Below are 15928 nucleotides of genomic sequence, written 5' to 3'. Positions count from 1 at the left end.
GTATGAATTTCAAGGAATAGGAAATAACAAGATTGTATTGGATTTGTCAATGAAATACATTTCAAAAGCAAACAAAAAGGCACACCCCATTAACATGGGAAAAGAGCTCCTCTACACTCCGGGATTTTTAAAGGGGGCCTTTTTTTCTGGCCACACTCACCTTTGTTACTTACACTTAACTGTCACTTGTCATCACTACTCATTTTTGTGTTTCCTTTTGCTTTCTAAATTCGGAACACACCAATTTTGACTCTGAGCTAGCTGATGGAGGAGTATATTGCCTCACTCTTCCCATTTTAGGGGTATAGGTTTCCTGCCCAAGACTCATATTTCCTATGATTCTCCTGCCATAGCAGCATGACCATCTCCCACAGCCTTGTAATGTCCACATATGTACAGATATACATAGGTATATAGATATAGATAGATATAGCTATAGATAGATAAGCACACACATGCATGCTCCCTGTATTGCTCATGGGGTTTGTTGTGCTCTGGCTGCCCTGCTCTGTGTTGGCTTTTGCTGCCAGTCCTCTGTCCTGCCTCAGGCAGCCCTCAGCACACTGACAGAAGCCCATCTCCACCCACCATACAACAGCTTGCTGTCATCCTTCTCTGGCAGCTCCAAGGGTTTTGGGAGGATCCACACCCTCAAGCTCATGCTGAGTGCTTGAGTCTGGTTTTCCTTAGAAAACCCTTCTAAATGGTCTGCTCAGTTTTGCTCTATGCTTTGACTTTCTTTACAGGCAAGTCCTCTGTAGCACAGACTTCTATCCACACACATGTAATGCTGAACCTGATTTTGTTTTCCTGTTCAAAGAATATAAGCCATAGAGTAGAGCTTTTTTCAGTATACTTCTGCAGCTCCCCTGTGTTTCTAAGTTTTATCTAAAGTAATTCTTTGAGCTCATTTGAAAGTCTGCTGAAAGCTTCAAGATAGCAGATTACTTTGTGTAAGTGGCTTGGTGGACGACTCAACCAGTAAATTATTTAGTACCTGTCTTTCCAGAAGGGCTGAAGCTAGGTTATGTGTTCTATAATTCAGAAAATACTTAACACTTGAGTGAACAGGCACATACAAAAAGAAACATGACTCACCCAGTATTAAAGTAAATCTGTTGCTTTCAGGTGTAATTTTTTGTCCATCATTGTTCAATGTTCCTTATTCTACAATAAATAAAGTAAGGGATGTAGGATTATGCACCCAGATCTAGCAGGTAACAGGAACAGCAACAACCCTGTTTTATTGTAGCATTTAAAACCTGTTGGATTATAAAAACTGGTGTTGTTTGTTCTTTTTTCTTCCAGAATAACTGCTCATTTCGCTGCAGTTGGGTTCAGTGATGTGCTATTTCAGTCCTCCAGAAAATTTACTGCTTTTTTCCTGTGAAAATATGTATTTGCAGAAGGGATCTGTGCTGTAGATAAATGTGTTATCAGATCATCTTAATATGCATCTCTTCCATTAGTTTACTGAAGTGTGGTTCATAGCTGCTGCTTTCTTAAAAAGGAAAGTTTCCATACAATAATTGTGCCCACTTAAAATAATATGGGAAGATTGTAATGTAGTTTTTAGTAGTGAAGCTGAAGAACTGTAGTGAAACTGAAGAAAAATGACTGTGAAGTGTGTCTTCACATATGGCACCTGTGCAAAACTGTGCTCTCTATGTCTTTATGTTGTGAAGACTTTGTTCTTGAAATGGGAGATTAAGTAGGAATTAATATATTTACCAATCAACGAAAAATAAATGTTTTTTTCAGGATCTGATGTAGACAAAATTAGCAAAATGGTGTGAATAGGAAAGAGTTTTGTAATAATTCCGATGAGGAAAAAAAGGACCCCACTTCCCCAATTTTGTCTGCAGTCAAGGTCATCTGAAAGTCTTTTCCTGCCTACCTGTAATGCTGCAAAATTGGCTAAGCAGTTGATGGTTTTACCCATTGCATGTAACAGGAGTTGGAAGCTAACACACATGGTTTTATACAAAACTTCATCGTCCAGTGGTTTGATCAGCCAAGATTTAAATAAGATTAACAAGTAGGGGAAAAATCCCTTTTCTTTTGATCTCTTTATTGCATTATCCGCCAAGCTTTGAGTCACTGTTGCCTCAGGTTAATGTTTGAAAAGAACAATTAAGTAAAGAGGTTTGCATTGATGCAGGGTTCAATTTCTAAATTATAGAGTCAGTGGTGCTCTGCAGTGATGAGAGTTAGATGTGTGTGTGACCTAGCAAACAGATTACATTTTTGTTATCCTCTCTTGTTTGCTGCTTTAATGTTGCCTTCAGTAAATTCTGGGATTTGGAGTGTTTATTTGTCTCTTATAATTTCCAAGAAAGTAAGAAGCTTTTGTGTCTTTCAGGAAATTAGCTGGGGATTTTTTCTGCTTGAAGCCTCCAGTCTTAAAATTGGTGTCATTTGTTCCAATTTAACCCATGTTCTAGGCTCTGGAAACGGAAAGTTTAGCCCTACAAGGAAGCAAAATATGGGTTTTAAGGGTGTTTTTTGTTCCCTACTCCCATTTTCACTGTGAGGAAACTAAATTAGAGGTGTGTGGCCCAATCAAGTCATTAAACAGATGTTAGTACTGCAGTAGGTTATATCTCCCAGAAAACAAAATATATGGGTTGAGTGTTAACCCCAGATTAAATTCAGGAAATAATTATTGAGAAGGAGTATTGCTGGAAGGGACCCTGAAAGCTTCTGGTCACTCCTTGTGTCCCAAGACATACAAATACCTGTCTCAGTCCCCAGTTCAAGCCTGAACTGTTTATGGTTATATCATGTTTAATGAGGGAGACTCTCCAGGCTCTCACCTTCTGTTGCTTCAGCAGCCTGAATTCATTAGACACGTTTTCTTTGGGTCCCAATTCAATCTTAAATTATCTTTCCTATGAGTTTAGGTACAGCCTCCCACAAGGTGACTGGTTCCTATTATCCCTTGTCGTGGCTGTTGGGGGCATGCTGGGCAGGCAGCACTTTCCTTGGCACTGGCACCTGAGTTCTCTCCTTGAGCAGAGGTGCCACTGGTTTGCTCTGGTGAGGCTCATTCCCCTTCTCCCACCTCTCACTGGACAGCAGAAACCCCGTGGAAAGCCAAATCTGAGACTCTGAGCCCCAAATCTTTACTGAAGAACTGCTGCCCAGCCAGCCCTACTTGCTTGAACCATGTTCTGTACTGTTTCCATAGGACACTTGGGGCTGTTTTGTAAAAACAAGTAACTGTTGTTATTTAGGGAGGCTTTATATATCCTGCTTGTAAAGGTCTTCAATAGACATCTTACTGGATTTGATTTTATTTCGGGTTTTTTTTTTTCCTAAGATGCAATAAAAGTGACGTAAATCTGAACAAGTACTTACTTGTACTTAAAGTACTTACAAGTACTTTTATCTTACTGAAAGTATGGGGAAGATAATGGAGATTTTTTAAAAAATTCATTTCAGTGGATGCATTGTTACAATCTGATGCCATTTCATTCAAAATTCCTCATACAACTGGTATAATTCCTTTGAAAGAAAGCTTGTCTTCATAATACAGTTCTGATAAAGTTTGGGTACAGCACAGTTCAGGAATGGAGGTCTGTTGGGAGGTGGATGGGGAAGGAAAAGGAGAGAAGGAAAGAGATGAAGTAAAGAAGAAGCATGTGTTTCTACAGGCAGGAGCTATTACCTGGTTTGAGTCTAAGTAAGAAGGTTATTTGTACGTAGTTCTGCACTTTAGGATGTGCTGTGCTGAAATCATTTGGATATACGGAGTCTGTGCTTTGCTTTTACAGGCAAGTTCTGCTTGCTCAGCACAGAGTAAGCAAATTTTACACTCCAGGAGCTGCCTCCTGAGTGTTCTGTGGAAAGGACCTTAAAAGCAGCAAATCCCCTGCTCTCACCCCAGAGAAAATAGTACGAATAGCAAGTACCTAACCAAACAGAGCATGATGTGTAGTTTCAAGCCACCATATATGTACCATTTGCAAGGTATTTGTGGATTTGCAGTGTTCATTTAGTCCCTCAGGCTCCCTTCTCAGTCATGGGGGGCACCAGTGCTCCCCAGTAATCCTGCAGTAAGTGCTGAGTCCACTTGTTCTGGTGTGAAATATCCTGGGACACAGCTGTCCCAGCAGAAGTCTGAGCATGCAGACTGGTCAGTTCAGGGGTCCTTAGCTCCCTTCTCTGACATAGCTGAAATGCAGCCTGTGTATGAGAGATTTATTGCTGTGTTTGTTTGTTTGTCAGAGAACTTGAACTGAGCAGCACTGCTGATGTTCTCTGTTTGATGAGAGGCTGTGTAGGGCCAGAAGGGAGCTCCTGTTCACTGGCAGGCAGCATGGGTCTCGTGCTGTGGTTCATGCAGTGCTCTAAGTGTGTTCAGGGGATTTGAAAGGGAGCTCCAAGGAGCAGGTGAGAGGTGTGTAGGCAAGGAACTTTGGGTACATTTACCTCCTGCCCTAAATAGGCAACTACACTTCCAACAGTTCAGTCTTTTCCAAAGCAAATTCAATTATTCTTCACAAATGGCTTGAGGAGATAGCTGTAGAGGAAGAGAGAAGTATGAAAGACAAGTAGAACCTCAAATGCATGTCAGCTTCTGGTTCAGCTCAGCCCTCAGCAGAAAACTTCTGGAAAGCCTGGACATCTCAGCAAGCAGAGGTGAAGACCAGTCCTCAGAAATCCTATAAAAACATCACTGGCCTGGAAATAGCAGAGCCCTGAACTGGCTATCACTTACACAGCGAATTGGAAACAAATTAAAAAAAAAAAAAAAAAAGCAGGAAGCACAAAGTTATAGCAGTCATTGCTATGAAAGTTTGATGCTTCACAAGCACTCAGACCTGGTGATCTTTCCAAGGTGTTTTTTATTGAGATAAAAGCCCTCTTTTGAATACAAGGCAGTAGCTCTAAGGGGTGGGGGGTGGTTTGTAAGATTGGGAACCATTGAAGGCACGTCTGCACAGTAATCATGGGCTAATTAATCTTAGTGTACAGTCAGCAGAGCCAGTCATGTGGAGCAAGTGTGCCATGCAGATCTACGCTTCGTGACTGAGTCGTGGGACTCAGGAAGCTGGATGGCTGACTTGCTTTGTGTGATCTCAAGCAAGTTGTTTATTGTCATCATGTTTGCTGTACCAAATGTTCCACAAACTGGTTGAGTTCATTTTGGGAACTAATGTTGTGTTACAATACAAAGATGCAGTTCCCAGGCAGAAAAGGAATTTCTCATAATCTTCTGTTTCCTCGTACGTAAAATGTGGTTTCATGCTCCTGCCCTCCCCCCTCCAGAGAAGAATTGTATTTATTTAAATTTGCTTACTTCACTGAAGACCTGCACCAGTGATTTTGAACTTGACAATTCTGGAGTTCAAGTTTCTCATGTCCTGCAGTCCCCAGGTGCTCCAGGTTGCTGGAGTAATATGTGCTATAGTGTGATATGCTTTAAGTGTATGTTATGGCACTTTATAGACTTGTCAGGGATCAAGTATTTTTCACACAGATCTTTACTATATAAATTTACTACTTGCATATGTGCACATGTACCTACACCTAAGCACATTATAATAGCTGTATTTGTGTGTAGATAAATGTGTTCTGATATTGATAGTCATGGCAGGTTACAGTCAGCAGAGAGAAAAATCACTCCCCTTCCTGAGTTATCCTCAGGCATTAAACTGTCTCCATTCAGGGATGCTTTGTTGGGTAAGGAGACAAAATATGACAATGTTGTGCTTTGATTTATTTATTAATATTTATTATTATATACTTATTAATACTCAATAAATTAGGTAAATACTATATTGCTAATAAGTATATAATGCAAAGTGGCATTATATTTCTTAAGTGGAACGTGTTTCCTATAGTATGCTGCTGAACAAAAACTTGTGGTGACTTTGACCATGTGTTAGATGCTATACAGGGATCTAATGGTAGCTAAAATAGTGGCTTCCACTAAAGTGGAAAGTCTGTTTCTCAGACCACCTGCAATTTTTGAACTTCCTGTTAGTCTATTAAAAAATTAGCTGGTTTTTTTTTGTTGTTGTTGTTGTTGTTTTTGTTTTGTTTTGTTTTGTTTTGTTTTGCTGCTGCTGTTGCTGCTGTACTAGACTTAACAGAAGCTGAAATTTATAATTTGGTTTTTAATTTGTTGCCTCAGTAAGAAAAAAATGGTTGTTATTGCCATAAAGATGTTATCAGTCACTAGCAGAAGGAAGAGCAGTCATTTTCAGTCTAGGAACTGAACTGAGAACCTCTGGCTCTGCCAGACTTTTCCAGACAATGTTTCTTCAGTGTCTGCCAAGCCACATGATTCTGTACCGAGCTGAAACCTTTTCCTGCTCTTCCAGAATCTGTGTGGACAGATTGCAGTCCAGGTTCAGAAGATCTTAGTGCAGCTTTGTTTGCTTCATTGTAAATCTGTCCTTCAGATTTCCGAGTTGCACAGGAGTTCAGGCATGCCAGGGTGTTGAAACGCCAAGTCATGCCTTTCCTCCCCCAGCTGTCTCTCCAAGGCATCACAGAAGCACTTTCCTGAGGCATAGTGCCACCTTCCAGATCCTGAAACAGTTTTTATGGAGTCCTTACTGATGGACCCTACACATTGGTCACAGGCAGGATGGTACAGTTCTGGGAGGAGACTGCACAAAAATTACTTTACTCTTTGTGCTGCCCCAACCAGTGACAGCTATGAGCTGTCCTGATGCTCTGAGTAGCAGGTTGGTGTCCTAGAAATTGCGGCAGCTCAGGCTTATCTGATAATATTTGAAGGAATCCAGTGCAGCAGAAAAGAGCTGGCAGAGTGCAAGGATCCAGACTTCCTCATCCAAGAGGAATGCAGTGCAGATGCTGCACAGTCATGGTGCCACTGGAGATTTGCTCTCCAGTGTGCAGACCTTGCAGTGACATCAGCCTTAGAGCCTTTTAGTGCTGCCAGGGTAGTTCAAAGCAGTGACTGTGCAAGCCAAAAGCTAGGCCAGTCCCTTTTTAAGCACATGGAGTTGGAATAGAGGAGGAAATATTTCTTTTATTTGGGCTGTGGCCTGGATGAGGCTGTCTCATTGTTGTCAGAGATCAAATGTACCTGCCAATGTCTGGCAGACATGTATGTGGAGAGACTGGAGAAGCAGGGATGAAATGGTGTTGTCCAAATTCTAGGGCTGTCCTTACTGGATGCAAAATAGGAAAGGGAAGACAAATTTCAACTTCTTTCCATTGCAGTCTAGCCGTACCCCAGTGTGGACAGCAAGTTTTTTTTAAGTATCCCATTCACTCTGACCCCTTCCTTACCTTTGTGGTTATCCACAGCAGAATATGTGCCTGTGCTGTAGCTACCCTTGTTATTAATTACCTCTCTCAATCCTAATTTTTATTTCCTAGGAGTGTGTAAGCCAGTATTTTCTGTGATCTGCATTTCAACACAGTGCATGGGTCTATATCCCATAGCACAGTCTTACTTCTGCACCTTCTTTTGTACTTTCAACCCATATTTCAAGGTGATTCAGATGTAGTCATGTTGGCTAAAATTATACACCTTTGAAGGGTAGATATATGTTATTTTCAGCCTGTCATTAAATCATAGTGGAATTTGAATGGCTATTCTCCAGGTTGTAGCTGGGGTGGTTTGTTTGTTTGTTTGTTGTTGGGGTGTGGGTTTTTTGTTGGTTGGGGTTTTCTGATTGTTTGGGTTATTTAGATAAGTCAGTAGATTGCAAGGAGAGGAGAGGGTTTGATTTCAGTCAGCCAAAGGCAGTGATACATGCCTGCAGTAGACCCAAGGGAATGAGGACCAGCTGTATCTGCTTGGCTTGCAACTGTCCTCCCAGTGCCTAAATGAAGAAGAAAAGATACCAACAGCCAGTGAGTTTTTGTTCATGCTGAAGCATTTTCTCTATGGAAAGTATCTTAATGAAATTAATAACTTCTTACTTACTGAAATTTCTAGAAAACTGTGAAGAAGCTCTATAGGTTAAGTTCAGCTCAGCACACTTTAGGAAAATAATAGTTTTTAATCCTCCTTTTCACTAGCACTCATGTAAAAGTAAAAGCTGTTCTGTAGAAAATTTTTGGCTAATATCACAGTTTTGTTCCCTAAAAATCCAGTAGTAGATCAAATCTGTTCAACATGAAATTAATTTTAGTATTTATTTCTTTTTGTTTAATTCCCTGGGAGCAGAAGGGGTGGCATCTGTAGTGTCCTAATAAATCATTTAGATTAATTCAGTCAGGACTGGTTTCACATGAAAAGGTTCATAGAGCTGGTTGGTTTCTTTATTTCCTTATTATTCAGGATTATTTTAATCATTTCAAAATGTCTTTGTGCAATTAATAAAATAGAAAGAGCAAGTTTCAGAAGTAGAACTATGTGTTACTTCAAGTTGTAAAATTAAGTTTTGCCTCTTCTTTAGGCCTTATTACACATATAAATAGAACCAGAGGAGCTGGCAGGTCACTATCTGTTTAGTCCAGTCATATTTGATTGCAATGGCCAGAAGGAAGATGCACTATGTCCTGCCATGAGCAGTGAGGAAATAATCTCTCAGAGGAAGGGCAGGTCCAAGATAGGAAAACTGCTGACTTTTTGCCATTTCATAACATCCAAGATGGTGGTGTTCTTTTCTTGTTTAAAAAGACAAATATAAAAAGCTGTGTTTCCCTAGAAATTTCCATTGCTTTTTGTTCCCACTAAGATCTTGGAATTTGTTTTGCTTGGATACATGTGGTTGTGGCTTTCCCGATTAGTCAATACATGTTTCCTCCCCAAAAAATAACTTCTCAAACACTTTGTTTTCTTACTTTTGATCCCCTTATTAAATACTTTGTTGTTATTTGGTTTGTTTTCTCTTTTGCCTTCTGAGGCAAAGCAATCAGGTGCCTTGCTTGTCTATGATACGAGGTCATCAGTGAATTTAGGTTTGCTGCAATTTGCTTGCACATAGAGAGAGATGCAGGGCCAGTTCTGGACAGCAGCACTCCTTGCAGATCATCCCTCTTCACAGCAAAGCTCAGGACCCCCTGGGCTGTCTCCAGAAACTGCTTTCTCCAGGACTTGCCTCCAGTTAAATCACTGGAGCTGAGCTGGGGTACCTCCTTTTGTGCAGCTGCCTGGCAGTACAAGTAGCTATGGAGCTCTGACCATCCAATGTGCACATTTAATCTGGGTTTATTTAAATGCAGCAATGTCCAAAGCCTTCTTCAACAGAGGCTGAGGGCATAAACCTTAATGTCTCATAGAGCACCTTCCAGCTAAACATGGACAGAGGGCTTTCACTTCACAGTGCCTGCCTGGGAAAGCTGCAGTGGTGATTTGGGTCTACAAACAGTGCAAATGCCATTTTGACTTCTGGTTCTCTGATATTCGTGCAGTGGTGGCAACAGCCAGTATCCATCACCCAATTCCTGTGCTCAGCTCTCATGTGTTATTTGCTCTTAGTGTACACTGCTATACATCCACAAGGGTTCTGGTAATGTAGTTGAATTCTAGAGAGGTTTAATTATGCCCATGCTTTTCCTTTCCTATCCTCTGGTGCCTGCTGTTAGCGAAATAAGACCTTGTGATCAGGAGGGCAGGAAAGGCTGACCACCAGTGCTGGGAGGCTCTGGGAGCTTTCCTCAGACTTTCCTCCCAGGGCAGCAAGAGACTGGAGCAAGAAGGGTTTGGCTGCCTTGTGCTTGCTTGTGTTGTTGATCTCCCAAAGCAATTTTTAAAAAACAAAGAGATTGCCTGAATCAGTGTTTTCATAGCCTTTGTGCATGACACTTGCCCGCTATTTTACAGTGCCTTTTTTTAAAAAGGGGTGCATTCTGCTGCCTGATGCACAGATATCCAGCTGAAGTAATTCCATCACTATGCAGTGAACCAAACAGATTTGTTTGAACAAGTAATTTTCTTGGTGAATAGAAGCAGAATAAATGAGTGCTCTAAATGTATTCTCAGCAGAGGCCAGTGGTTTAGGTTGTACACAGCACTAACCATGCAATTCAACATTTTTTTCCTAAGTTAGGGAGTTTGAGGTTCAATTGAGTGTCTGTGCAGGAGGTGTTCCCTCAGCAAAGCACCCAAACCCATGTGCTCTGAAACAGCTTTACTTTTCCCAGGACTGATTTGTGACCCTTTTTCCCCTATCATTTTGCCATGTTCAGTAAGGTGTGCCTGAGGAGTTGTTCCAAATTCCCTCTGAGTTCCTATAAAAGACAGTAAAAAAGCCATGCTTGTTTATCTAATGTGAAAGTCTTGGATTCCCCCTTTTCTAGGTGACAAGCTGTAGATGCTGAAAAGGGTTGAGTCTTTTCAGGGTGTATTTGCTAGAGACAACTTCAGATTAACAAAGAAGGATCATTAGTATATCCCATTTTTACTTTATTTTTGAGCCTGGAGTTTCATTTTCCTGTCTGCCAAACTTTGTGCTGTCATCTCCTGCTGCAGTTCCTGCCTTCCCAAATGTTAAACTCCATTAAGTAACTAGCACTTCAGAGCCAACCTGAGTCCTAACAGATTGCAAACCCACTGTGAAACAGAATGTCCTTCCACACGAGGCTGGACAACATTCATATTGCAGGTTCTTTCACATCATTATCCATGTACTTGATATGAGAATATGAATTTATGGGGTAGTATACAGTATAATTTGTCATATAAAATTAATGGGGTTTAATGCACATAACCTATTACTGTGGATGAAGTATTGATTAAATCCCTTTACTGCAGTATAGCCTCTGTGAAGAAGAGTTTGCCCAAACCCTCCTTCTGAAACAGTGAGTTATCTCTTCATGGGACTTATTAGTCAAAGCAGCACCCTTTGGCTTTTCTTGGCCAAGGCATGAGATCTAAAACATTACCTGGGTGCAGATCATTCCTTCTGCAAAAAGAGGCCTGGGGGAAGCTGAGGGACAAAATCTCTGTCAGCAGACTGCACCACAGTCCCTCACTGGGGCAGGAACTGATGTACCATAGGAAGCTCCCCAAGGCGTGGCAAAACCTGGGACCTTACATGACCTAGTACAGAATTCTGTGCTTCAGTGTAGGAGCTTTCCCCCATGGCAGCTCCCTGAGCTGCAGCTGCCTTGGGACATTTATCCCTCAGTATGGGGCTGTTACTGCTGTCTGAGGTGCTTCAGGACCTGTTGCTATCACAGCTGAATGCTTTGCACATGTCCTGCACTTGCCCAGGATTTGAGCTGGCACCTGCTCGTAGCACACTGCACCTTAGCTGTCCTGTCCCTGCCTGTGGCCTGGGCTGAGGTGGGGGTATGGCTGGGCTCTTCCACAACCTCCCTTCAAGTCATACCAGCACAGTCATACCCAACTGGTAAAAACCAGGTCTGCAAAGGTAGTGGGCACCTGCTACCTGCTTCAGCAGTCTTTGTAGGAGTGCTGGCACTTAAATAAGACTGGTGCTTAAACTGTTTTGAAGACTCGCTGTGAAGCATCTGAGTGAGGCTGTGTTGCAGCAGGGAGGTGAAGTGTGCCCTCCAGGACTTACTCCTTCTGACCTCTTCTGGAGAGGAAAAAGGAAGTCAAGTCTTCTGTTCCTGGTGCACTCCAACTGCATTTCCTCCCCTGAGCAATCCTCCAGCACAGTCCATGCCTGGTGGATGGGAGCCCATCATTCTACCTGCCTATGGATCGTGCCCTGCAAGCGTGGGATCAGTGGGGTGCACACATCCCAAGTTTCCCCCTTGCTGGGCACTTCAATGCTGCATCCTTGCAAGAGCAGTAGGAATTATAAAGCAGCCAGCCAGTTGGTGCCCTGGCAAGGATTCAAGTTTGCTTAGAGTATCTACGTTGGCCAGAACTGCACAGCTCCCTCTTCTGCCTTCATCCTGGCTGAATAAATGTAGAAAGACACCTCTCAGTTAAAGAGCATTCCAACATCTTCCCTGGTGCTTTGAAATGTTTTCCTATCTCTTTTATCTGTTAGTATTGGCAAGTGCCTGTGTTGGCAGCTTTCCGGCTTTTGTCAGAAGCCATCGGATTGCTCTGTTAAGCCTCAGCTCCTGAAGCCAAATGATAAATGACAACCTCTAGCCTTGAGGGTTTTTTTTTATGGCTGAGAAAGAAATGCTGCCATATCAGAATTTTAAAATCTAGAAATTAAGGGGGAAAAAAAGAGAAGTGACTACTCATTGTTGTTAATAATAATAAAACCATGATGTTACACTAGTCACACTGTGAGACATGTGGCAGTGAATAACCCTTACCAAAGGTCACAGAAATTTAAAATTTTGCTAGGAGAAAATTCTCCAGGGAACAACACACTGACACAAATCTTCATGCTGTATTGCTTCAGCCACTTGGGCAGCACTAGGTGGGTTTGTCGGTGTAATGACTGGTATCTGCAAAGTTCCTCACTGTTAGCAAGGACGCGGGTGCTTTCCGAGGCAGAGCAATTCCCTTCCTCCAAATGCCTCTCTGTGTCCAAGGCTTGGCCTGGCATTCCTGCATTTCTGCGCTCTATTTCCAAGGGGATTGTGGCAGCCAGCCAGCATCTCTGAGCGGAGGCGATCACGCAGAGGTAAGCCGTGATTTCCTTTGTGGGAAGGACAGAGAATAGCTCCTTGTACAGCGCATTGTAGCAGCTGCGGGGATGTGCTCTGCCGGAGCTCAGGAGCGTGGCTCCCGGTCGGAGGTTAAAGATTAGCAGCAGCACACCTCGAGCCACAGACAGACCGTGCCCCTTGCACTTAGCTCTGTCCCCGGCTGAGGGCTGGCTGTGCCGGGGGAGCGCTGATGCCTCTGCTCTCCCAAAGAGCCCCTGTTTGCCCAGGCAAGTGCAGCTGCCTTGTCCTTTTCCAGGGAGGGAACTAGGGACAGAGAGGTTAAAATGACTAAGCAAGGCCAAACAATGAGTCAAAACCAGCAGCCGAGCTGGAGCTCACGAGTCCTTGGCTAGCGCTCCCGTGTTTTCTCTGCTGCTGGAGGAGACGGGAAGCCGAGAGGCGGGCGGCGGGGAGAGAGGCGGCCTGCGGAGGGCGGAATAAATACTCGCTTGTGCGCGGGGGAACACAACCTCGTCTGTCTGCTCCTGAGCGCCGAGAAGGAGTCCAGTGTGCGCTCCTGCCATAAACTGGAGAGCCAGATCCTCTCCTGCACTGCAGCTGCTTTGTGCTGCCCGGAGGAGCGTGGCCCCAAGGCTGGCACGGCTGGGCAGGAGGCGACACCTCCGGCTGTGCCATGACCGCTTTCCCTGGGGTGCCGGAGGGCTCCTGCCTCGGCAGGCAGGACTTGAGCGAGCGCACCTGCAGATGGCTGGCAGGGTGCTCCTGCAGCCTCCGTAATTTGGGTATTTTGGGGAACCTACAAAACACCAAGATCCACTTGACATCCGAGTTCTGGGCACTGTCCTTGGCCACCACTTGTAGCATGACAAGCACAGAAAAATGTTTTACGGTGTTGGCTCGTTAGATGAAAATAGCTTTTCTGAAAGTACCGCATACTTTTGATCGATATTATTAATGTTATGAATCCAGATGGTTTGAATTATGAATCTGGATGGTTTCATGCCAGATTTCAGTCCAGACTGGAACTTTAACAAATGAAATCTATCCTCTCCTTGAGGGAGCTGCTCATGGAAAGAACAATATACCTTAAAATGCAGTGAATGGCAATGTCAAATAGTTTCCTTATAGTGTCATATAATGTGCATATAAAATTTAAAAACTTAACTGCTTTACAATTTACAATTTAGGCCTTATAAAAATCAGAGGATATTATGATGCTTGAATTAAATAAAGCTAGATTTGTTGCATTCCTGGTCCTGCCAATATGAGGTGACTAAAAGGTCACCTTCCTTGACCTCCTGCCTTTTAATTCCAAGATGCTTTTGACTGTTTCCTGGCTTTGTTTAGCAGAAGCATCCAGCTCTGTCACGGAGCTGACAGTCACTGAGAGTGTCATGCTATATTTGTGCTTTACGCAATATTTGTGTCAAAAAGCCTCTGTCTAAACAGACTCAATGTCAGTAAGAGATGACCCTGGAACAAATGGTCTGAAGTCCCAGAAAGCTGATCTTTTCCCAAAAGTGACTAATGTGAGGCAAATGGAAAATACAATTCTGAAAATATTGTCTGGTCCAGCTGTGTGCATCTGATTAAAAACATCAATTGCTAGAGTTTTATTCCATATTAATTATTACACATTTTGATTAAACAAAACCAGGAAACTTCCAAATTTTAGGATGCATTTAATTGTGTCAGTATCTCATATACTGACAGTTTTGGTATCTATTTAAAGGAACTCCAATGTAAAGACAATATATACTCTAACTTTTCTCCCAAATTGCTTTTGTTTCCTTGCATCCAAGATGGAAATTCTTGTCCCCCCTGGCAATCCTTCTGAAGATCACATACAGCTGGTTTTCCAGTAAGTCAGCTGCTTTCCTCCAGCTGGCCTCTGTGCAATTGGATAGGTTTTTTCAGGCCTTGTATAGGTCTATCTGGAGTGTTTTCACTGTAGTCTGTACTCTACCTAGTAATGGGAAATTTTTTTAAAGTGTGTAACAGAGTATAAAATCTGAGGAAATCTGATAACTCAGAAGAGAAAAATTCAAGATGAGAAAAATCATGTCATTTCAAACAAAAAACATTATCACCAGAATAGCTTAATCCAAAGAAATTCCCGTCAGACTCAGCATGGTCATATGACTTTAGAAAGAGCTGAAAATACTTCCTAGCACCATTCTTCTTAGGGCTTAGAATATCTATGAATCTGATTGTAATATATTAAATAAACAAACAAAAAAGCCATCTCAGTTCAACAGCTGAAAAGAAAATCTAACTCCTAAGGTATATGCTCCATGTAGATGTCAATAATAATAATCATCATCATCTGCTTCTAATAATGAATTTAGTAATTACAGCCAAACTCCACTGGCCATAGCAAATGGTGGCAAGAATTACTTCAGAGGAGATCTGGCACTTCTTTTGAAAGTAACACAAAGTGGAATGTTTAAAGCACATTTTCAGGATGTTGGACTGCTTGAACTACTCTGACCTGTTGAAATTTGGGCAGGTGGCTTGACAGGGAATTCAGCATAGCATGCAAGAATGCTTTCTAGTTACAATGTAATGTGGCAAGATAAAAATTTGGATTCAAGAACTAGTTGTCAGGAAATTCAATCTCCAATGAGCAGCTTGGGACACAGGGAAGAAGGGTACAGGAACTGTATGAGGTGGTGTATGTTAATACCCATGGTGTGGTTTTTTAGACAGAAGCAGTAATGGGGCAGCAAAGAGGACTGTTCCTGAATTCAGCATGAAGAGTTTCACAATGCTCCTAAGGAAACACAAGGAGCTACTCCAGTACAGCAGCCCTTGCTTCTGTACCAATTTGTTTGGGGAAAGGGTGAGCCAGTCCATTACACACAGTGCAAGGGAACATCCTCTGCTCTACCAGAGGATGGCAAAATTAAAATTGCCTCAGACTGAATCCATCTGTCACCACAGCATGTTTTGCCCTCTCTGTTGCAATGTGCTGATAACAGTTCCTGATCCCTCTGGCATGTCGCCCTAAGGCAGACAAGGAGATTAACCTAAATTTAGCACGATATTATTCAAAAAACAACCTCATCTCTCAATTTTTTTTCCTTAACTAAGCAGTGCCATTCTGGTAAGTGGAGAAGGTAGGAAAGGGAAATGCCTTTTTTGCAGGATAGAGGCCTCCTAATTGCAGGATACCATCTATCTTCTCAGGATGCATCTGACACTGAATTTCCTCCAGAGGCTTGTGAAAAAGAAATATTTTATCAAACATCCTGAATTTTGCTGCTGTTTGGGTTTAATTATGTCATTTGCTAGTCAGGAGAATTCTGAGATACCTAAATATGCCAAGATACTATGAAGTTCTTTGAAGGTCTTTTTGTAAAAGACCTTATGCATAATTACAAAATTCTTTTGTAATTATGCATAAATCCAGTCTGAAGGAGATGCATCCAGATAAAGCAGTGTA

Source organism: Serinus canaria, chromosome 3, assembly GCF_022539315.1.
Source record: "Serinus canaria isolate serCan28SL12 chromosome 3, serCan2020, whole genome shotgun sequence".
Taxonomy (NCBI): domain Eukaryota; kingdom Metazoa; phylum Chordata; class Aves; order Passeriformes; family Fringillidae; genus Serinus; species Serinus canaria.
Note: the sequence above shows the minus strand (reverse complement) of the source record.